The 22,139-nt window shown below is 40.7% G+C and overlaps 1 protein-coding gene across 22 annotated transcripts in view; it reads left to right on the top strand.

Moving 5' to 3' along the window:
• The first annotated feature begins 206 nt into the window (after positions 1-206).
• Positions 207-22,139, top strand: part of ZNF462 (zinc finger protein 462) — a 166,080-nt gene continuing 144,147 nt past the window's right edge. For 5 of the 22 annotated variants that reach the window (XM_087957525.1, XM_087957535.1, XM_087957531.1 and 2 more), the window contains exon 1: positions 231-623. The gene's annotated coding sequence lies outside the window, so the exon portion shown is untranslated. Of the gene's footprint in view, positions 624-659; positions 810-22,139 lie in introns of those variants that run through there. The other 17 variants (XM_087957517.1, XM_087957540.1, XM_087957541.1 and 14 more) reach the window with 12 other exon arrangements.

A 22,139-nucleotide genomic window follows, 5' to 3' on the forward strand; every position in this document is an offset into this window, starting at 1 on the left:
GCTCTCCCAACCTCAGGAAGCCGGGGAGTGCCTCAGAAATCATATCCCAAGAGGACTCAAGTTTGTAACCATCTTCCTCTTCTCTCATCTTCTTCAACACCACCACCTCCTCCTCCTCCACCATCACCATCTCTAGCTTTCTTTCCCCCTCCTCTTATTCTCTTGCCTTCGGCCCCCCTCTTCTTTCTCCCCCCCCCCACGTTGTTGTTGTTAGAAAGCCTTCTTGCACCCCCTGGTGCTCTTGCGTTTTGTGTGGTAGGCAAGGAGATTGTCTTCTCTCTCTCCTTCTCTCGCTCCCTCTGGTTGCTCATTATTCAGAGAGAGACACACAGAAGATTGAGAGAGAGAGAGAGAGAGAGAGGGAGAGAAGAGAGACGGATATCTCAGGTCATCTGCAGCTGCAGCAAACCAGTAAGGGAGAGAGAGAGAGAGGGGGAGAGAGAGAGAGAGAGAGGGAGAGGGGGGAAAAAAGCAGGGAAAAAGATGGCGATTCTCCATTGCTGAGACCTGGCAAGGAGCACATGAGTCTAGCAAAAACAACTTCCACAACAATTGCAAGCAGGAGAAGGAGAAAAAGGAGAGCCGTGGAAAGCGACCAACGCCAGCGCCAGGACCTTCCTGTTGTAAGTTCTCGCAATTAAAGCCCATCGCGGGTCTAAGCTATGGGAACGGGGAAGAAAAAGCCTTCTTTTGGCTGTCCCACCACCTTGGAAAAGACAGGGAGATAGACCTCCTCTCATAGCCCGCGATCCATTCATTCCGGCAAGCCAGAAGAAGAAGAAGAAGCAGCTGAAGAAACAGAAGAAAGGGTGTGTGTGTGTGTCTGTGTTTGTGTGTCGGGGGGGGGGGGGGGCGACCCGAAGTAGTGGTGAGAAACGATGGTTTTGTTAAAGAGAAGAAGTGTCTTGTCTCTTAATGGGGGAGGAGGAGAGGAGGAGGAGAAGGAGGTAGTGGAAGAGCCGGTGGTGGGAGGAGGAGGAGGAGGAAGGCAGTTAATTAATTTTTTGTTGTTCTTGCATTAAGGGTGGGGGGAGGGAGAGATAAGTGAGAGGAGCGGAGCTCAGAAGTGTGTGGGGGCAGTTGGGGGGTTGGATGTGGGGAAGTGATTGGATCACAGGCGGGAGAGGTGGGGAAAAAAAAAAGAGCTCTGAGCTGACTCGACCCAGCTATGTGGTGACCTCTTTCTTTCTTTTTCTTTCTTTGCTTTCTCTTTCTTTCTCTCTCTGTTCCTTCACCTCTCCTTGCAAATCTGGTCCCTCTCTCTCTCTCTCAGGCAGGTATACTAGGTCTCCCTCCCCCTCCTACAACCGGTGTGGATATATATGTATGTGTATATGTGTATATAGATATAGATATATATGCGTGTGTATGTGTGGGTACACACGAGAGCTCCCGCCTTTCCTGAAGTTGATATAGTGGGGGTCTTCCCTTTGGCTGCGGTTTCTGAAAGGGTTGGAGGAGAACAGCGGTTAAGCTGGAGAGAAGCCATTACACACGTCCTGCTCTTTCCTTTGAGAGACAGAAGGGGAGAGAAGAAAGAAGGGGAAAAAGGGGGGTGGGAGGACAGAGACCTTCACTTTTTGTTCAGTTCCGTGGTGTCTATGGCTTTCTAGGGAACGAGAAGCAGCTGAGCTTCCTCCCCCCCCCCCCATCTTCATTCCCCCCTTTCTTTCTTTATCTCCTTGTCCTCCATTTGCAAGCTGTCTGCGTTGGTTCCAGTCCAGATTCCAAAATACAAAGCTACTTCTCTTTCCCGCGCACACACATACACACACACAAACACCGCCTTTTTCCTTTCTTTCGTTTTTTTTCCCTCTCTTGGAGAGACCTCCTTTCTTTCTTAAGCTTGGTAGTTTCTGGGGGAGGGGAGCAGAGGTGTGTGTTGGGGGTGGGTGGGAGGGAGGAATCTCTTCTTGGAGATCCTTGAGATCTGTTCCTTTTGTACCCTGGAGAAAGTTTTCTCCTCTCTTGGTTTTTGAAGGACCTTCTGGTAAAGGGGAGGGAGGAAGGTGGCGAGATATGGAGTTGCTTTCTGCTGTTGCTTTGTATGCATGGCTGTTTGCCTCATGAAGCTACTTGCATGCCTAAGAGGAAATGAATAGTTGGACAGAGGGCTGTGATCTGAGTCAGGTAAGCCATGTCATGTTCTCTAGCTCCACCAGAAAATGGAGGAGAGGGAGAGCAAGGACAGGCTTTTAACCACCAGACAAAGCTGAGATGGGAAGTGCTCATGCAATTATGGATGTTTCTCCATTTTTTTTCCTCTGAAGGTTTGTTGGCAAAGCCTGGCTTTGACAAGATTTTTCCTTCAGCTAGCAACATTTTTTGATGTCTCTTCTCTTCCTGCCTCCAGGAAATGGATGATTTGAGGAAGTTTCATAGATTCTTTTCATAGAATCTCCAGAGACAGTCAGAGAAAGAGAGGGAGAAAGAAAGAAAGAAAGAAAGAAAGAAAGAGACCTGTCTTCTAAAAGGACATGTTTTCTGCCCTGTCTCTTACAGTTTCATTTTGCAACTAAGCCTTTTTATTCTTTCTTTTCTTTTCTTTCTTTTTGGTTGAACTTCGTGGCATTCAAGTGAATGTGATTCAGTTGATCAAAGATATGTTTGGATTTTTAAAGAAAAGGAATAGTTTAGTGTATCTGATGAGGCAGTGTTCTTCCTCAGTATATGACGTGAAAATCAATGTCAATCAAATCTCGAGATGGTCTTGTGGAGGTCATTCCAATTTGGGAACCATGATAGTAGGCTGCCTTCTAGAACCATTGTAATTTGGGCCTGTATATCTTATTACAGCTACTCTTGGTATTGTTGCTGGGTTGTTTTTTTTAAATCTAAATGGGCCATTGTTAGGTCTCTTGGAATTCCATGAGGCACCTTATGGATTCATTTGTGATAAAGAGGCAAAACCTCAGTTCTGACTCTTGCAAATGGTCACATTTCATGTGAATTTCCACTATGAACCAATCATGTCTGAATATATTTAAATATGTTTGATTTCAGTAAATCTGTATCCAGGATTAAATCCCACTGAATTGTATAGATCTAGGATAGGATTAATTTTTTACACTCATATCTACATTATTTAAAATGTCTTTAGATTATGAACACAGTTGACAAGTAATTATGGGTTTCTAAGGGTTTTTTAAAATAGTATGTCAGTACAGACAAAACATGAAGTTTTTGCTCTCCATATTATATCCCATGTCAAAGTTTTATTTGGACTAGTTTAAGGTTTGTGTGGAAGAAAAATATGTAGCAGTATATGTAACATTTAAGTTTACCTTTTAAATTTTCTAGAACTAATGACCATTAGAATTTCCTTATGAGGTTAATTTTCTCTTTCAAAAATCAATAACATTTCAACAGTAAACTATTGAAAATAAAGGTAACCAAAATATTTGACATGTTTAAAGGAGTTTGGGTTTCCATAATGAGCAGTAAAACTGGAAAACCAAACCAGGTAATGCTGCCAGATAGATTTCTGTGCATGCCACTGATAGCTGGGAGTCATGAGAAAATAATGGCTCATTCACCTTGTCAGTATAATTAATTGTAGCTAGTAAACTGACAAAACAATATTCTAAAAACTCTTGTACAACTCTTGATTATAAATAGATAACTTTTGATGTTGTTTTCTTCCTAAGCTTATGAAAATCATGTTCATAGAGCCATCCTTGAAACAAAGCACAGTGTTATCTGGGCTTTATGCTTAAACTTTATGCTGGGGGTCTTATTCTTATGATGGGGTCTTTGGGAGGGCCTGTTCTGTGGATGCCCTTGAATTTACACCTGGTCTAGTGGGCACCATAATTGACACCATTTATTTTAATCATAGTTTTTTAAAACACTTATAGTATTTGGGTTCACACACTGTGCCAAGTCAGAACAGATACTCTGGAGGGAATCTCTGCCAATTAATATATCTGTTCTTGATTTACTTAAAAATATTAAGTCCTGTTTTTTCTTTTCTTTCTGTGATGGATTTATTCATGCTCCGCTTCTACTTATAAGAAAATGTACCCTTTTAATATTACACAAAATTACACATACTTTTTATCGCACTTTAAAGTAAAGATAAATCAGACATCACTTAAAGGCATCCTTTGTAGACATTTAAGAAAATTGCTATAAAAAATGTAAAGGTCATTTGCACAACAGATTTTAAATGAAACACCATTTATAGTCAATGATGGGTGTTCTTTAAAAAAAGGAAAGAGAAAGACTCAAGTTTCTTCCCATTAAAACTACTTAAGACAACTTCTAGCAGGAATTTAGCAGTTTTCTTTGCTTATCCAAGCAAATATTCCAATTGTCCTCTATTAGGAAACTGTGAAGTATTTAAGAGCTTTTACTCTTGGCTTAAATTGAGTGTGGGTTTCTTTCCTTTGATGTCATATGATTAGGATGTTTCACCTATTTCCATCTTAAAGACATTGCAGTCACCTAGATGAAAATAAATGCACACATTCATATATGTTGGAATTTATCTCTTCTAATTTTGTCCTTAGGCTATTTGGTGATTGAGTCCTTTGATTTTTGGTTTTGTCTTCCAGACAGCTGTATTCTTTTTCTTTACCAATAATACGTTATCTTCTTTCTGGGTTTTTTTTTTTTAAATTGTGGTGGCTCAGAGTAGCTGTGGAGTTGGATGGCCTCAAAACTGAACTAATAAAAACATAGATACATCACCTTTTTGGTCCTCTGAAAAAGTGGAGATGTTATTTCTTAATAACATGTTATTATAGAATGTTTTATTATTACAGAATGTTATTCTGTAGAAAAGAATTGTATATTATGAGGAATTTGATATATGAATAATGAGTAAATATCAGCATGGATAAAAGTGTAGTTTCTTGAAGTTGTATTTTTTTAAAAGTACAGTGAAGTTCAGTAGGAGGAATGACAGCAAAAAAGGTCATTCAGAATGTATGTGATTGCTATAAATTATATTCCCTTTCTCTTTGTTCTTGGAGTCAAAATAAAATATGGCAAATTCCCACTTAAATTGCAACCTCCTACAATAAGCTTCTGTAGTTTTTCAACACCTGTCTATAGTATCTGTTTTTCTTAATGGTTCCATTAAAATGGAGTCCACATAATCTCCTATATAAGCAACAGGAAACTAGGAGCCTTGCATATTTCATGCATTAGGGTGTAAATGATGGGGAAGATGATGAAAATAAAGATTTGAGGGCCAAGATCATTTCTCTTAATGTTGAGTTAAAGAGGTGTTAAACATTTGTTGTTTATTCAGACCTTTGCAAGTTTTTGAAACAGAAAAAAATGTATAACAGTGTGAAGAATTCTTTAAAAATTAACAGAATTGTTCCCTAATTTCAATTCTTTATAATAGCCTCCCTGCATTATTAAAACAATTCTAATAAAATTTTATAATTTTATCCCCAGTTGGAATGATTTTAATTCAACTCTTGCCAAAACTTGGTTAAAGTATGTTGCGTTACCTTCTCATTTGACATTGCAATGTAGAAAAATAAATTATTTTTGATAGTTGAAGGGATGGAATCTTAGGGTGACCGTTCATTATAAAATTTATTATATACACTGGACTACATATATTCAGTTATTCCTTTGTAACACTTACTTGCAAATTATCAATACATTTAACTACCAGAAAGGCATAATTGAATAATAGTGATCCAAGTTTAAATTTTTAGCTAAGGCTGACAGGAAACAAAAATATTTTGTGGAACAGATATTCTTAGTGGGAGGGTGGAATAGATATTTTAGTTGAGAGAAAAAGGATAGAGTTCTAGCACACCTTGAAAATTAGTAGGAGAAGAAAATACCTTAACCTCTTGTGGAAACATAGCATCTCTCCTGTTACTTAAACCACCATCTGTCCTTTAAGTGTTGCATATATATTTGGGGGATAGGAAGGAAGCTTACATGATTTGTGAGGTCCAAAGCATTCACATCCTTTAAAAAGAGCAATACTAATTGACATAAATTTCTATATTGTACAGTAGTATGTTTATACATGCTTTTCAAAAAAACAGTTTTCTTTTGAGATAACATTTGTCTTGAGTTAAATTTCTACAGTTTAGGGTGCAGATGTTAATACTTTGCCTTTCTGTCCAACCAGCACCATCAGTCGAACTGACAGCACAATATGAATTTTGATACTTATTGATTGATTGATTGATTGATTGATTTGATCAAACTTGGAGGAAGTGAATGGGAAGTCTGTTTATGTACATGTTAACAAAGAGTTGAAAACTCAAACTAAAATAGTAGGAATATGTAGAACAGCCTTCCCTAGGAAATGTGAGTGTTGATTTCCAACACATCTAGATAACACTTTGTTGGGATAAGCTGCTAAGCAAGATCCTTTTGCACTGATACCCTAGGAAAGTCCTCCTTTGTTATGTTAATTTTGAAGATTTTGAAAAAATATGTTAATTAGCTGCATTTTCAGTCCATTTCTGGAAAATGTTTCAACAGTTGCAGGAATTGCTCTTGATTTGAAGGCTACCTTTTTCCTGAATCAGACCGTGCTACTGCTCAGATGCAATAGTGTTGATTTCTACCATAAGATTGAGTTGCAGAAAAGTATTTCCCAACTTCTGCTATCAGAGACACCGCTGTTGATATTTATATAAAGTATGAAAAAATATTTCACTTTTGCATATGTGGAGACAGAAAAATCAATCAAGTTCCATGGTATCCTTCCATGGTGGCGCAGTGGTTAAAATGTGATATTGCAGGCTAATTCTGTCAACTGCCAGGAGTTCAATTCTCTCTAGGTCAAGGTTGACTCAGCCTTCCATCCTTCCGAGGTGTGTAAAATGAGGACCCAGATTGTTGGGGGCAATAGGCTGACTCTATAAACCAGTTAAAAGGGGCTGTAAAACACTGTGAAGTGCTTTTGCTATACTTCTTGCTTTGGCAGGAGGTACTGCTGTTGGTGAATCCTGTCCAACTTCAGAACAGTTTCTCAATGACTACTTCCACCATGCTGCAAGGTTGTATACAGTAGTATTTAGAAAACTGCAGGATTATAACTTCTGGGATCTTCTTCACCTGTCAGATTAATAGAAGATACATTAAGGAATCCTGGTGCACTCTAGTAGCAGCCTTGAGATAATGTCACTGTGGACATACTAGTAGGATAAGGTACATATTAGATGAATAAGACCTTGTTTCATCACTTAATGGACATACTGGTTATGATGGCTTACTTTTTCAAGAAGTATTTCAGCCTCGTGTGAAAAAGAATAGCGATTTCTTATCTGTTTGGGCCTTTGTCAGTTAATCCTGAAGATCCTGAAATGAGATAGCATTTAAGAAATTCTTAATTGCAAGGGGTGGTAGCAATTGCACTTGGAAGATTTAGAGTGCAATAGAAATATATTACAATGAATTGCTTGGAAAGTCATTCTGCATAGATATGTATTTAAGAAGTTGAACATGCACAAATACTATCTATAGCAAAAGACTGCAACAACTTTAGATGATCTGCTTCTATAAATAACCAGAGGTGGCTTTTCAGACCATATGTTTTGGATGTTTTTGGAAATGTGGCCTTGAAGCTGTGTTTTTTGTATATATGAGTACTAATGAATTTACTGATGCTCTGATATGAGTTACGAAAGTGGCTCTTTCTCTAAAAATTTGCAAGTTTTAACTTAAATATGAAATCATGCCTACATTGTTGCAATTGTTTATTGTGGTCTTATAGGTCTCTTGAATTTTAGAAAGATGTAAAAATATCTTCTTATGTCATAGAGGTGAACTTTTAGTCATTGTTGAAAAGTTAGAATTAAAACCGTACAGTTTCCCCCATTGTTTAAAAAAAATAAGCTGTTTGGGACACCGAGAAACGTAAAGGTGTTGGGAGAGTCACAGTTAACATTGCAATGGATGAACCTCACCATGGCAATATTCCAGATGAGTTTACTGTTGAAAGTAAAATGTTCCAGAAGAACTGGGAGAACAGGAAAGAAGTTAAAATAGCATAGTTTGTATGCCAATGCTGAGAGGAGGAGGAGAAAGGGAGACAGAAGGTAATTATCACAACGTTGACAGTCGTGTTGCTTGAAAGAACACAATTTCAGAGGTGCATTTGAATGATTTCTTTCCTTCGTCTCTCAAAATGGTCTCTGAATCATTTTTATGCTACTGTCTTCACTTCCAAACACAAGGAATTAGAAAAATAGGGGAGCTATGTTACAATTTAGATCATAGCAAGTATGCTTGGGGGGGGGGGGGAGAAACCCTCTTCAACATTCTTTATGATCTTAAGTGGAGCATGAAAAGGTGTAGCTGCACAAATTTATTTTTGGGTGGAAATTATGCCCAGTATTTTTCTTACTATAATTGGTATATTTTGTTCCCTGGCCAATAGAGATGATTCCGGCATTAATTTACTGAAAAGCATGCAATTATTCTTGTTCACCAATGGATTTTTCTTCTTGGAGACATCAGAAAGTTTTCAAAGCACCATCTCCCAGAGGTTTCTCCCAGGAAATGGAGCGATCTGACTTTTGGCGTCTTATTGTTTGTCCTTTACTAGCTACCAAGCCCAGATGGACCACATGTGGCCCTCACAACCCTAACTAACGTGAGAACTTGTATGTTTCCCTTAACCTATGAAAAGCTGTCCTGTAAGCAATAGGAAACAGGACAGGTTGTCTTTAGAAGTTTGATTTAAAATAGGCTGGTTTGATTTATATGCTACTTTATAACAAGAGGATCTGTTATAATTTCATAACACTTAAAAAGTTTCTTAAGCCAGGGAAATTTAAGAGCATTCTTTTCTATTCAAAAAGTAGCCAACTAATTGATTCTGCTTCATTGCTCTCAGTCTACTGATTCAGCTACATCTGAAATTTATTCTAGCTATATTGAAATTATACTCCATTCTCCAGATGGGATTTTCAAATCAACAAATCCTGGGCTCATTCCATTAGTACAGATTTCAGGTAAGCAGTCCTCGACTTACAATTGGACTAGAACTTTTGTTGCTAAGTGAGATGGTTGTTAATTCAGTCAGATCCAATTTCATGATTTTTTTTTTTGCCATGGTTATTAAACAAATCAGTTGTTAAAAGATGCTGCAACCATCATAAAGCCATGCCAATTTATCAAGGCTCTGAATTTTATTCATGTGACTGCGGGGCTGCTGGAGATGGTCGTAAGTGCAAGAACTGGTCGTAAGACCACTTTTTAGCGCAGTTCTTAAGTTTGAATGACTGCTAAATAAATGATTGTAAGTTGAGGACTACTTGTGTAGAAAGTGTCCAATATTTTATTGGACTGGAACTATGACATATTCACCTAATAAGACATACTAATGAAACTGTATTAATTTTAATAGGGCACAATCAGAAACGGGGTTAATTGGGACCCCATGTCGGTCTAAATATAATTGAAGATTGGAGAATAATGTTATTTTTTTTCATATCTGTATATGATTGTTAAGCTTTTAAAGATGAAAAATAGATTTGAAACAGCATTCAAGAATATCTATAATTGGCATTATTTACATGGGGTAGAAATGGTGGTATCCTATAGCAATGATGATGTGAGTGACAGATCACTGTTCAATTAACTTATATTTCATGCAAAGAAGATGCTCCTAGATGGATTATTTATTTATTTATGGACCCTGTCATAATAAATTTTGAAATATTAACCCACTGGTGTCCACGTATGGCTCTGAGTAGCCATAGTATCCACAGTTGAATCTCTCCATCTATAATGCATCAACTAGGTGCCACTTCTCTTGTTCACTGTCCTGTGCTATGGCATTCCGTTCATGTTAAGTGTTTGGGGGAAATGCTCCCGTTTGCTTGGCTGAATCTCATCAACAGTTCTGTAGCAGAGAGTAAGTAATTGTTTCCACTGGTTCCTGTATGTTTTTGGAGCAAACCAGATAAACATTGTTTTTTAATGCACAGCTTGGAGCCATGTGATAGAAGTTGGGGGGAGGGTAAACCAAACATATATACACTGGAATGGAGGAGAGATTTTTATGAGGTGATCCAGTGGCTTTTGTGCTCCAAGAAGAGAAAAACCTTTGCCAGAAGTTTTAAGTGTTCTAAGAAGCTCCAATTGTTTTTGAGGGAACGTGCAAGTGATTAGTAAAGGAACAAAACAATGTTTTTGATTAGGGGAATGAAATACTTCGCTACTGAAGAAGAATTCATCGGGGATGAAACTTGTGGACTAGTTAAAGTCCATTCTTTGAAACCTCACTAGTAATGAGTATATGGGAAATTACTCCTGAAATCATAATCATAACTATAAAGGCTTTGTAAGCAGTGTAAAATCAAGACAGTCGTGTTTATTACTTAATATTTTCCTTTAAAGCATTCAGAGTGATTTGCATACATTAAGAATTCTTACTGTGGGTTTGCCATGTAGTTCAGCATTAATATTCTTTTTTTTTTTTTAATGGTAGATAGGGAATTAAGGCAATCTGCTCCATAAGGCTTCAGGGGAGCAAATGTCTAATACTGTCATAAAAAAGTGAAAGTGGACTAGACCAGCTTTAGCCAACAAACTCTTTGGTTCCTCAATATTTCTCAGCACTAGGTTGGTCTGTGAAGTTTTTTATTTAAATGCTCAATGGAAGGAAAAGCTGTGTATTTCCCATCTTGCTGCCTCCTTTTTTCTCTTTACCACTTTATATTACAGTTAATTACTTAGCAATTATCAAGGGAACGGAATTACCTGTGACATAACAGTCTTGTGAGACTGACATCCTGTAAAGCCATCTGACACCCGAAGCATCTAAACTGTCTTGAAAATGAAGATAGGTGATGTTTAAACCCACTGCATGACTATTATTAATGGAAAGTATTAGAAGGAACCTAAAAACTGGAATGTCAGCTTATAGGGTTGGCTTTCAAAGATGCAATGATCGCTGTCAGGAAGCGGAAACAGGAGACACCGAAGCAGAAGGCAAGCAGAGCTCTTTAAGCAAGCACAAAGTAGGTTAAAACATTCCATAAGCAATATGTAGTGGAAAATCTCTGGTAACAAAGCTATCTGTGTTAGAGAAACAGAGACGGGGTAATTAATCATGGACTATAAAGGAAGGTAGACTTTTATGAAAGATTCTGCAGAAGTAAAATCAGTAGATTTCAAATGAGAAGACCATTTGGTACTAAAATTGGAAATGTCATATGTGGACACTGTCTGGTTCCATGATATTTTTGACAGCTGTTGGCAGTTGAACAGAAAAATAAGCTGTCTTGTTGGTAAAGAGTTAGGAGATTTAAGCTGTGAATGAAGTTCTAAAGTTTTGTGATTGTGGAAGAAGCTGTAATGTGAGTATAACTCTCATGCTTCCTGTGAAGTCATAATTATAGTTGTGGTATTAATAGGAAAAGAGTACCTATAAAAATGTTGTTCTGTGTCATATCTAGAGATTGTGGCCAAGATAGGTATGCCATTTGGGAACATCAAGATTTTGAGCTCTTACGCAACTGGTAAACAACTACATTTTCCTAGAGGTCTTTTCAAACACTGTTTGGATATGGTGTTCTGCTTTTCCAAAATGGCTTGTTGCCAGATCCACTTGGCTAGAGAGACTGATTATCTTTACCCATTTTATCTCCAATCAGCCAAATCATATAGATCAGCCAAATCATACTGTTTAGGGATGGATATTAGCCAATAGTCCATAACAGACATGAAAAGGCACTCTAACCTCAAGTGTGAATTTGAAGGCTTAGCTGCAGTAGTAGGCCAGAAAATAAAATTATTTCACCGCTTAAAATTAACCTACTTCATTGAAAGTGTTGCTTTAGTGTGTAATTGGAAAGTCCATTAATCATATGCTTTAGCATCCTGCAGGTGAAACTGTTCTACCCATAAAGCAAAAATGGAAGTAATAGACAAAGCTTGTCAAGCATTTTGTCTTCCAGATTTCTCTCTGAAATCCTTTAAAGTTATCTATTTAATTGATCACATTAACCCTATTTGGCAAGATCTTCATTTGTACATCTTAACATATGAGGGAAAATGAGCAATCCCACCTTTCTCTAAGGTGCATTGGTCACTGACGAGCTGTCTCTAAGGGCATGATGTGATTATTTTTCAAGGAGCCTTTGCAATTTATGCAAAGATTTTTAAGTGAGCGGTAATTCTGAAAATGCAGTACATGTTCTGAAATGGGAAGGAAAGCGCTGTGAGTCTTCCTGGAAGCAATGTTGTCTTGTTTTAGAATGCAGACATAAGGAAATCATCAGATGTATCTACAAAGTCTTTTATTTGATGCCTTTGAATCAGTGCTGATTTCTGGTGATTGCCTGGACTAGTCCTTGAAGTTTTCTTGGCAACATTTTTCAGAAGTGGCTTGTCCTTGCCTTCTCAGTAATTAATAGGTGTTCATGGTCTTTGGTTCAAATCTGTATTTGAGGTATACTTTTGGTGAAACAAGTCCAGGTAACAACATAAGATAACGTAAGATTACATATTATTGCCATTTCATAGCTTTCTCAGGTTGAGATGGCAATGTGGTTATGCCGGTTGAGTGATTATGGAGATGGACAAGGTCAATATTATCTGAAAGGCAATGGGGTACGGAATTGATTGCATAATATGTATGGTTGACAGTTTCTTTTTCATGCTAAATCCTCATTTATTACTAATGGTATTTAGTTTTATGGCCCTCCCCCTTCATTTTATGTGCTTGTTTTTTTTCTTAAATATATTCTAAAATAGTTTTGACTAAAATTATTTGACTAAAATATGTTCTAAAATAGTTCTGACAAAATTATTTGGTACAAAGGAATGAGATAGAGGAGATAATGCGTTGTTCATGACTTGTAGATCATGACAGTGAAAAGTGAAAATCCATACCACAGAGAACACTGAATGCTATGACATTTCTAGCAAAGATGGGTTTGAATATGAGGAAATTTAACTTAATTGTTTCTTAATTGTTTCATTTAACTTATGCTACTGGTTTCATATTATTATATTTTATCCTGATCACTTAAAAATTAAGAATGTTTTACATAGAAAAGAGACTACTTTTGGTCTACCATTTCAATCTGTGACCCCCCTCAACTGTTATGAGAGAGGAAATTTTCTAGATTACTGATATTTCTAGATATTTCAATAGCACCAGTGTTTTCATCAAGTTGATGTTTGTTATATTTTCTTAGAATCTGGCATCTAGGATATTAAAATCATGATAACTCTACTGTTCTGTTAATCTGTAGTGCATATTATGAAAGCAGACGATGTTGGCCAATGCATAACTTACATGCTGCTCTTGGTCTAAAATAGCTTCCTGTATGTTCCTTCAGGTGGTTCTCAAGTCATTTCATCTATGGTGATGTAGGGTGGGACAGACTCCTGGTCTTCACTGTAGAGTTGTTTATTTTAAGAGTTGATGTCTACTTGGCTTTGCTAATGCTACACTGCTATATCAAATGGTCTATTGAGGCTTCAAGGGGTTGGTAAGCTATTTTTATCATGTCAGTTTGGTAGATGAAGTTTCAGATTATCTAATGGTACTTTGGAGGTTCTGTTACCATATACAGAAGAACGTTGCCACTTTTTTGTGTGTGTAAGTGCATCTATGGAGTATTGCCATGTTTTGATATTAGATAATCTTGAGCTAGTTTTTTCAAAGCTAAATCCCAACTCTGATGTTATAGACTTTATTTTGGTTTATCAATCTTAGCATTTTGTTAAGAAGTATAGAAAGGACAATGCATTGATTCTGGTGAAATAAGTTGATATTTTATCAAGTTAATTCAGGAGTTATTTTCATCATCATTTTTGAGAAGTACATGAATGGGAGAAAGGAAGTTTACTATATGTTTGTTGATTTAGAGACAAGCATGATAAAATGAGTAGACTTGAAGTACAGGAAGTGTTGCATGATTATGGGGCTGAAAGTTGATTTCTGAATATGATAAGAGAAGATAAAGCATCTATAAGAATAAACAAAATGCTTAGAAATAGTTCAACACTGAGAACCTAGTAAGACAAGGATATATGACATCCTGGATTGTTTAGATATTTATAGATAAATATATAACGAATTCTTAGAAGTGTTTTGGTTATGGGTGTTTATGTACTTATCATATACAAGTAATGGCGTGGTGGAAGCAAAGATTGTTTGCAAAGTTAAATAAGCATGGTGAAATACAGGGAACAAGGTATTCCATGAGAGACATAGGTGGACCCTAAATATAATAAATAAATAAAATGGTGTTGGTGTAAAATAAGTTTAGCTATATACCCTTTTTATTGATCATGCCTTTCATTTATTTTGGTTTTTTTTACCCTTTTCTATACTTTATATAATATTGCTCATTCTGAAAGGAAATAGTATGATAGGTACTATTATTAGTACTACTGTTATTCTTGCCATCATACTAGCTAACCTCATCAGTGTACATTATCCTTTACAGAGTAATATTACTTTATAAAAGATGTTTGTTCTGTATGTGTGTGTTTGTGTATAATAATTTTTAAAAATAAAAAAAATAAAAATAAGATTTTCAATTTTAAAAATAAAAATTTTATTTAAAATTTTAACAGTAAGAACTGATATATATTAAAGTAGAACAAAAAAGAAAAAAAGCTGAAAGGGCAGAAAGAAAAAAAGAAGAAAAACAAAAAGTTATAACATAAAGTTATAAAGATGTGGCTCCTGATCTACATAGCAGTTATAAGTACAATTACTTGTTAAACTCTCTTTAAAGTTATATCATGCTTCTCTTTCTATAATCTCTCCTGTATAATTATCAAAATCACAAATCATAAGTTTATTCTTTTGTGTGTGTGTGTGTGTGTGTGTGTGTGTGTGCAAAAAGTCCATAAGAGATTTTTAGGCACTCCTAAATGTAGATATTGTCTTTTTTCTAACGAAACAAACCATTTTGACAAGTTCTATCTTCTTCACCAACCATTCCTACGTTGTAGGTATTGCCAGATCTTTCCATTTGCGCTCATGGAATAATCTTGCTGCAGTTTTTATATATGAAAAAGAACCATGGCTCTGGAAATCTGTGCTGAGAACACTTCCTAACTTGCAAGAACCAAAAAAGAGGAAAATGGTCTATACTAGTATTCCAAACCCAGGGATTCAAAAACCATATGGCAGCATTCTAATTTTCATCGTTGCCCTGGTTGGGAATTATGTGTTAATGTGGGAAACAATTATCTTTTCTGACTATAATAAGTGTAACGTAAGTATGTTCTGACCTAACAGAGGCATTCTTTTTCTTTCATACCAATTACTTTAAGCAAATTAAATTTAAAATTAATTTGGAACTACGATTCTGAGAACATTGTAGTCTCAACTCACCACCATGGCTGATTTGTGCCATAATCTTTCAACATCAATTTTCAGATCTTGATACTTTATGATTGTCTCCAATTCTTTGTCTTCTATTCTACTATCCCCTGGTATTGTCACATGAGTTATCCATATTTTCTTCTTTTCAACCACAGTAAATCTGATGTATTATGAGCCAAGACTTTGTCCATTTAAATTCAGAAATCCCACAATATTTTAACCTGCTCATTTTTTACTACTTTTTCAACTATCCTATTTTTTTATTACTGGCACGTGATAATTTTTACAGAAAGTACTGAATTACCAGTGAATCATTTTGATAAGTGTGTTATGTTTTTTTTATAATTGATTTGTGCAATCCTCTTGCATGAGCTGAGTATAGGATTTACTGTTTCTTCTGCTTCTTTGCAAAATCTGCACTTTGAATCATTTGATTATTTTTCAATTCTGGTCTTGATTGCATGCATTTGAATAGCTTAAGCAGCCAAATTCTCCTCGAGCCGCCGGAGCATCCAGAGACTGGGATGTGCTTCTGAGTCCTCTTCTTGCAGGCTGAGCTTTAGATGAGAAACGCTCCGCCCCTCACGTGGTATCGCGCAGCGTCTCCCAGTCTTTGCTCAGCCTCGAAGAGTCAGGCTGTGTTTCAGAGAGCTCCTTGGCTGATCGCACATTTCTTTATTATTACAACCCTCTCGTCTTGATAAGGTTTGCTTTTCCTTCCTCCTCCTGCGCAAAGGGTCTGGACTTAAGGGAAAATTTTTCCCGTCCTTGGGGCAAGGCTGCGGGCTCGCATGTGCCTGATAGCGCGACCCCCCACCCTTATCTGATCGCTTCGCTGCCTCCGCGTTGCCTCGTGGCACGCGTTTTCTTTACTGCTGGATTCCCCCCACCTTAAACACCGATCGGAGGGTCATCGCCCCTAGGGCCCTAGGCGCTGTGCTGACCAGCGAAGCCCTCCTTCCGTCCCGGCGTCCCGACGGTTCAGCTTGCGGCCGCCATTTTGGCTCCGCATCGTGGTCGGGCGCCATTTTGAATTTCTTTAGCTGCGGCGAATTGGAGCCCCAGGCCTTGGGTCAAAGCTTAGCTGCCCATTTCTTCCACCTGGCTGGCCCTTGTATTACTTGTTGGCCTCCCGCAGCCCGTTTTTGGGCGAAGTTGCAGCCCCCTCCGGTTTTATTTTTCTTGTCTGGAGGCCTGCTGCCAGAGGCTCTTCTTCTACCATAGGCCTCAGGTGTTTATTTGACTAATTGGCCTGTACTGAGATATACGAAGTTCTCACTGTTACGGTTACTGTTTAAAAAAAAAAAAAAAAAAAATCTATCTATATATATATATACTTAATACATATACAAAAGGAATATATTAAAAAAAAAAAAAAAAAAAAAAAATAAAATAAATATAATTATAATAATAATAACTTTTGTCTTGTACAATAATATTTTTCGTACATATATAAATATATACGGATAACCTGTATATACTTTTGGTACAAAAGCATAATAAAGATAAAAATCAATCAAAAGGATAAGGAAGAATTATAATTAGAGTATCTATTTTTCTGTACATACTATATTTCTTAGATACCTTACTGTTATCTCTGTACACAACAAATTCCAAAAGGGGGAGAGGGCCAGCTTCACCTTCACCCGGCCTCATCCAGGCCTGATCTGGGCGAGCCAACCGCCTTTGCTAGTAATTGTATCTAACATGGCAGACGACAATCCCTCTAAACGTCCTTCTTTGAAGGCTAAGGCAAAGTCCCACTACTTGCGCAGGCAGGACAAGGAACCTAAGGGCTCTAGACAGGACAAGGAACCTTCCAAGTCGCCAACGTGACGCCTTAAGGCGCCACAAAGCGTTGGAAAAGAGTTTGACCGGCGTTCAAGGAGTCCCGCCGGGCCGTCAATACCTCCTCCTCCAAACCCTTCTACCTCTGCTCAATCTCTCCCCTCAGACCCCTCTTCCCTACCTAGGCGCAGTTCGCTTCAGGGTCTTCCGACCCCGGACCTCCGACCAGACGGACCCCGAAGCCACCTTTACACCCACAGCCGCTGGTCTGCGCCACGATGAACCCTCTACCTCCGAGGTTCCACCTCACATCAGGGCTTGGATGGAATCAGCCATCCGCCAGGGCATAGCAGAGGGACTACAACACATGACAAGATCAGGCTTCTCCGCGAGCCTCCGAGCACGACTCGATATCTATCAGATCCCTTCCACAACCGGTCCCCAGTTGATCAGGTACTCTCTCAGAGGACAGCCCTCCTCCGATTGGGGCCCAGGTGGAGGAGGAAGGGGACTTTGGGGATTTCAGGGAAGAGGAAGAGGATTCCCGGATGGGATCCTCCCGCTACAGTGAACCCTCTTAGAGGCTGACATCATGGAAGGGGAGATGTCGGAGGGACGGGACCCTTCTCCCGACCAACCCTCCTTTGGGGGCTGTTTAAACCGCATATGTTCAAGTCCCTCCTCCTTAAGGCCAAGAATGTCTCTGGCCTTCTTTCCCAACCGCTGCAGAAACCCCCCTGTCCCAGAGGGCCCGGAAGACTCCATTTTCACCCAACCAGTGGTGGAAGCTGAGGTCATCCCTTCCCTCCCATCTTCGTTGATCTGGTAGCGAAGCAACTTACCTCCTCAGGGACCCCTCCCACTCCCTCTAGCCAAGACAAGGGATTCTTTAATCTCGATTCGGCTCTGTCTAACCTCCTGAATATCCCGGAGGTCGATGACCCCATTGTGGGTCTAGCCTCCTCCTCTACTCCCTAGTGAGGCCCTAGAGGCCTTGAAACCTGAGGACAGGCGGGCGGAGCAGGCGCTACGCAGGGCTCACCTATCTGACGCCTGGGCCATTAAGTCAGCTACGGCCGCCTCATTTTTCACGAGGTCCTCTATCCGCTGGCTACGTCAGCTCAAGGACCACATCCCTGCTTCCAATCTCAGAGCTCACCAGGATATAGCGAAGTTAGTGGCTGCAGCCGAGTTCTCGGCTGACGCCACTTACCAGTCGGGATAAAATTTTCTTCCAGGGCCATCACGTCGCATGTCACAGCTAGACGCATGCTATGGCTCAAACACTGGCAGGCGGACGAAAGTAAAGAATAAGGTCAAGCTGGCCACTGCCCCCATTACGGGAGATAAACTGTTTGGCCCAGCTTTGGAACCACTGCTGGTCGAGGGCCGCAGTAAGAGAAAGTATTTGCCTCCCTTTTTCGAAGGTCGGAGGCCAGGGCTCTCAGCCCTTTCGGAGGAGCTTTCACGCCCTCTCTACCAACCCCCTTCCCGCCCAGATATCCTAGACCCCTTCCTTCCGATCCCAGGACCGCACGGACCCGGGCGACAGATCCAGACGCGCGGTGGCGGCTACAAGAGACCCTTTCGGGATCGGGAGGAAGGCCCTACCGCAGAAGGTAGAGCCTCTTCCTCCCCCTCGTTGGCGGCCGCTCAGCCACTTCCCCGCCGCCCAATGGGACATATCCACTTCCGATGCATGGGTTAGGGACACAATCAGGTTTGGCCTCGCCCTGGAGTTCAGGTCCGCCCCCTGATTGTTTCTTCCCCTCTCCCCTCCTCAAGGGATCCTCCAAACGTGCACTAATGGATGCAGCCATCCATCATCTTCTTGACATCCAGGCCATTCAACCTGTCCCTCCGGATCAGAGAGGAAAGGGGTTTTACTCCCATCTCTTTGTGGTGCCCAAACACTCTGGGGTTGGGAGCCATCCTGGACTTGAAACGGCTCAACCGTCACCTTATCCAGCGTAGATTCAAAATGCACACTTTGCAATCAATTCTTTTTAGGCACCAGGCGGGAGACTGGTTATCCTCCATAGATCTTTCGGAGGCATACCTCCATATTCCAATCAGGCCTTCCATTTCAAATTCCTCAGGTTCTGTCACAATAGCCTTCATTATCAATCGTGGCCCTTCCCTTTGGACTGGCCTCGCCCCCGGACCTTCACCAAGGTCCTGGCGGCTCTGGCGTGCTCATCTCAGGGGAGCGTTCCTGTCGCCTCCACTGCTACTTGGACGATATCCTTATTCTATCCCCGTCCAAGTCCCAGGCAGTCAGGGATACCAGGGTCACTCTCTCCACCTTACAGGCACACGGGTTCCTAGTCAATTGGCAAAAGAGCCAACTTTACCCCTTCCACCCGAATAGGCAAGGCGGCACCCAGTCCATCCAGCTAATGAGGGAAGCCGGCGCCTATTGCCGCTGGGCAGAATCCAACCTCCTATCACTAAAGGCCGGAACACATCTCCGGAGTAGACAACACTCAGGCGGACTGGCTGAGCAGGGGCCACGGTGGACCAGGCAGAATGGTCTCCATCCATCCCTGTTCAGAGGGCGCTCCAGAATATTGACCCCTTCCGGTGGTGGATCTCTTCGCCTCCCCGTCCAACACTCAGCTTCCGGTTCTTCTCCGGTATCCATCTCACCGTCGGGGAGAATCACACAAACATGCGCTGCCCATGACCCCAGGGCTACTATATGCCTTCCCTCCGCCTCCCGTTAGTTCCCAGAGTAATACAGAAACTTCTTCAGGAGGGCAGACCTTCTCCTGGTGGCTCCCTATTGGCCCAGGCGACCGTGGTTTGCGGATCTCCATAATTTATCGGTAAACGCCCCATGGAGGATCCCCGGACAGGGTCTCCTCTCTCAGGGGCCCCTTCTGCATCCGGAGCCTCAATGGCTCCAGTTAGCCGCCTGGAGGTTGAGCGGATCCGTCTGACTAGTGAGAATCTCTCGAGTCAAGTCATCGACACTATTTTGGCCGCTAGGCGACCTTCCACTACTTACGCAATTTACGATGCCACTTGGAAGGGGTTCTGCAAGTGGTGTAGCGGGTCTCAGAGATCCCTCTCTCCCTCAGTGGCTCAGATCCTAGATTTTCTTCAGGAAGGCCTCCGTAAAGGGCTCGCACCTAACACCCTGAGACGACAAGTTTCTGCCCTCTCAACCGTGGTCTCCTGTGATAACTACGGTTCCCTTTCTCATCACCCCCAATTAGATCTTTCCTTAGGGCGCCACCAACCTGTGCCCTCCCACTGTTCACAGGTTCCCCACATGGGACCTCAACAAGGTCCTCGTTTCTCTCACACGTTCCCGTTCGAACCCTTGAGAGACTCATCCCTTCAGTTTCTCACCTTTAAGGTAGTTTTTCTAGTAGCTATTACTTCTGCTCGTCGAGTTTCGGAAATAGCAGCTTTGTCAGTTAGGAGCGATCTATGTGTATTCCACGCTGATCGGGTGGTCCTTCGTCCTGACCCCACATTCCTACCCAAAGTTAACTCTCCCTTCCATAGGTCACAGGAACTGGTTCTACCAAATTTTTGCCCTAGGCCCTCCAGGGGCAGGGAGGTCCTCTGGCACACCCTAGATGTTAGAAGGGCCTTGCGTATATATATTAAGCGCACTCAACCCATGCGAAGGTCGGAATCCCTCTTCCTATCCTTTCAACCCAGGTCACTGGGGCTTAAGGTTTCTCCTTCCACCATCAGTCGCTGGATCAGGGCTACTATTGCGAGGTGCTACCTTTCCCATTCTCTGCCCGCTCCGGGTGGAATAACCGCCCATTCCACCAGAAGTGCAGCCACCTCGGCGGCCTGGGCCACGCAAGCCCCCATCGCTGACATTTGTCGGGCAGCCACCTGGGCCTCTCCGTCCCCGTTTATCAGACATTATAAAATAGATACGTACGCCTCAGCGGAGGCCTCTTTGGCCGACGGGTCTTACAGAGGGTCATCAGTGATCCGGAGGGGCCTTCGGGCCAGACGGAGTCCCACCGTAGGACAGCCCAGCTTTGGTATGTCCCAGTCTCTGGATGCCGGCCGGGAGAATGGGCTGGTTCCGACGCCCCTTCTCCGACGAGCAAGCCCCACCCTACCCGCTGGTGGGGACTCTTGCTTCAGCCAGGGCCAAGTGATGATAGAATTACCCTCTTCGTTTGCAAAACTGGGAGATCACACGGAGGGGGCGGCTCCTCATCTAAACCACCTGCAGAGGGACCAAGCACACCCAGCCTGATGCTCGCAGGCAAAATCAAGCTTACAGTTTCTCTTTTTTAAAAGAATGGCTTCCAGTTGTAAACCATTGCCAGGTTTTATCTTTATCCACTTTCCCCTTGATCTTTTGTAGAAATTGAACATGTAAAGTTTCTCCTTTCCAGCATTCTGTCTGTGTTTTTATTACATTATTTCAATATTCATGTTTTGTTTTATGTACATTCAGGAAGTTTTCCAATTTTTAACTTGCACCAATGCTTCTTCTTGGCTGTGTTTTATATAATCAACCAAGGCACATTTTTCTTCTTCAACAGTTTGTTTGACCTGAAGTAAACCTCTTCCTCCATTTCTCTGGAGCAGGTATATAACCTATTGATATCACTACAGGCATATAATGCATAATGAATATTCCATCAGTTTTCTTGTTTTTCAGTCCAAACTGTTAAGTTTATTGAAGCTTGTGTCCAGTTAAATAATTCCAGCAGTGCCTTGTATCACAGGTATGGGCCAGGTATTCATGGTTTTGATGGTGTTACTACTATTCAATTTTGTCTTTAGCAGATTTTTCACTCTTTATATGTATTCTTTATTAATCACACTTTTAACTTGTCCATGATGATTGTTATTCATCTGTAATATGCTCAGGCACTTATTAGTTTCTTCCTAATGGCTCCTAATGATTTGGCCATGTGGTATTTAATTCCATCACTGTTTGTGATTTTTAATTGTATGTATGGTATTGCTCCTGTAGCATATTTCCCTAGGCCAAATTCCATTGCTTTTGAAATTCTTGCAATGTTTCTTATTGGCTGAATTTCAATTTCTGATTTCTCATTATATTATG

This window comes from Notechis scutatus, chromosome 2 (genome assembly GCF_049901735.1).
Source record: "Notechis scutatus isolate UNSWTSFEM ecotype Mainland chromosome 2, rNotScu1.2, whole genome shotgun sequence".
NCBI classification, from domain to species: Eukaryota; Metazoa; Chordata; class Lepidosauria; order Squamata; family Elapidae; genus Notechis; species Notechis scutatus.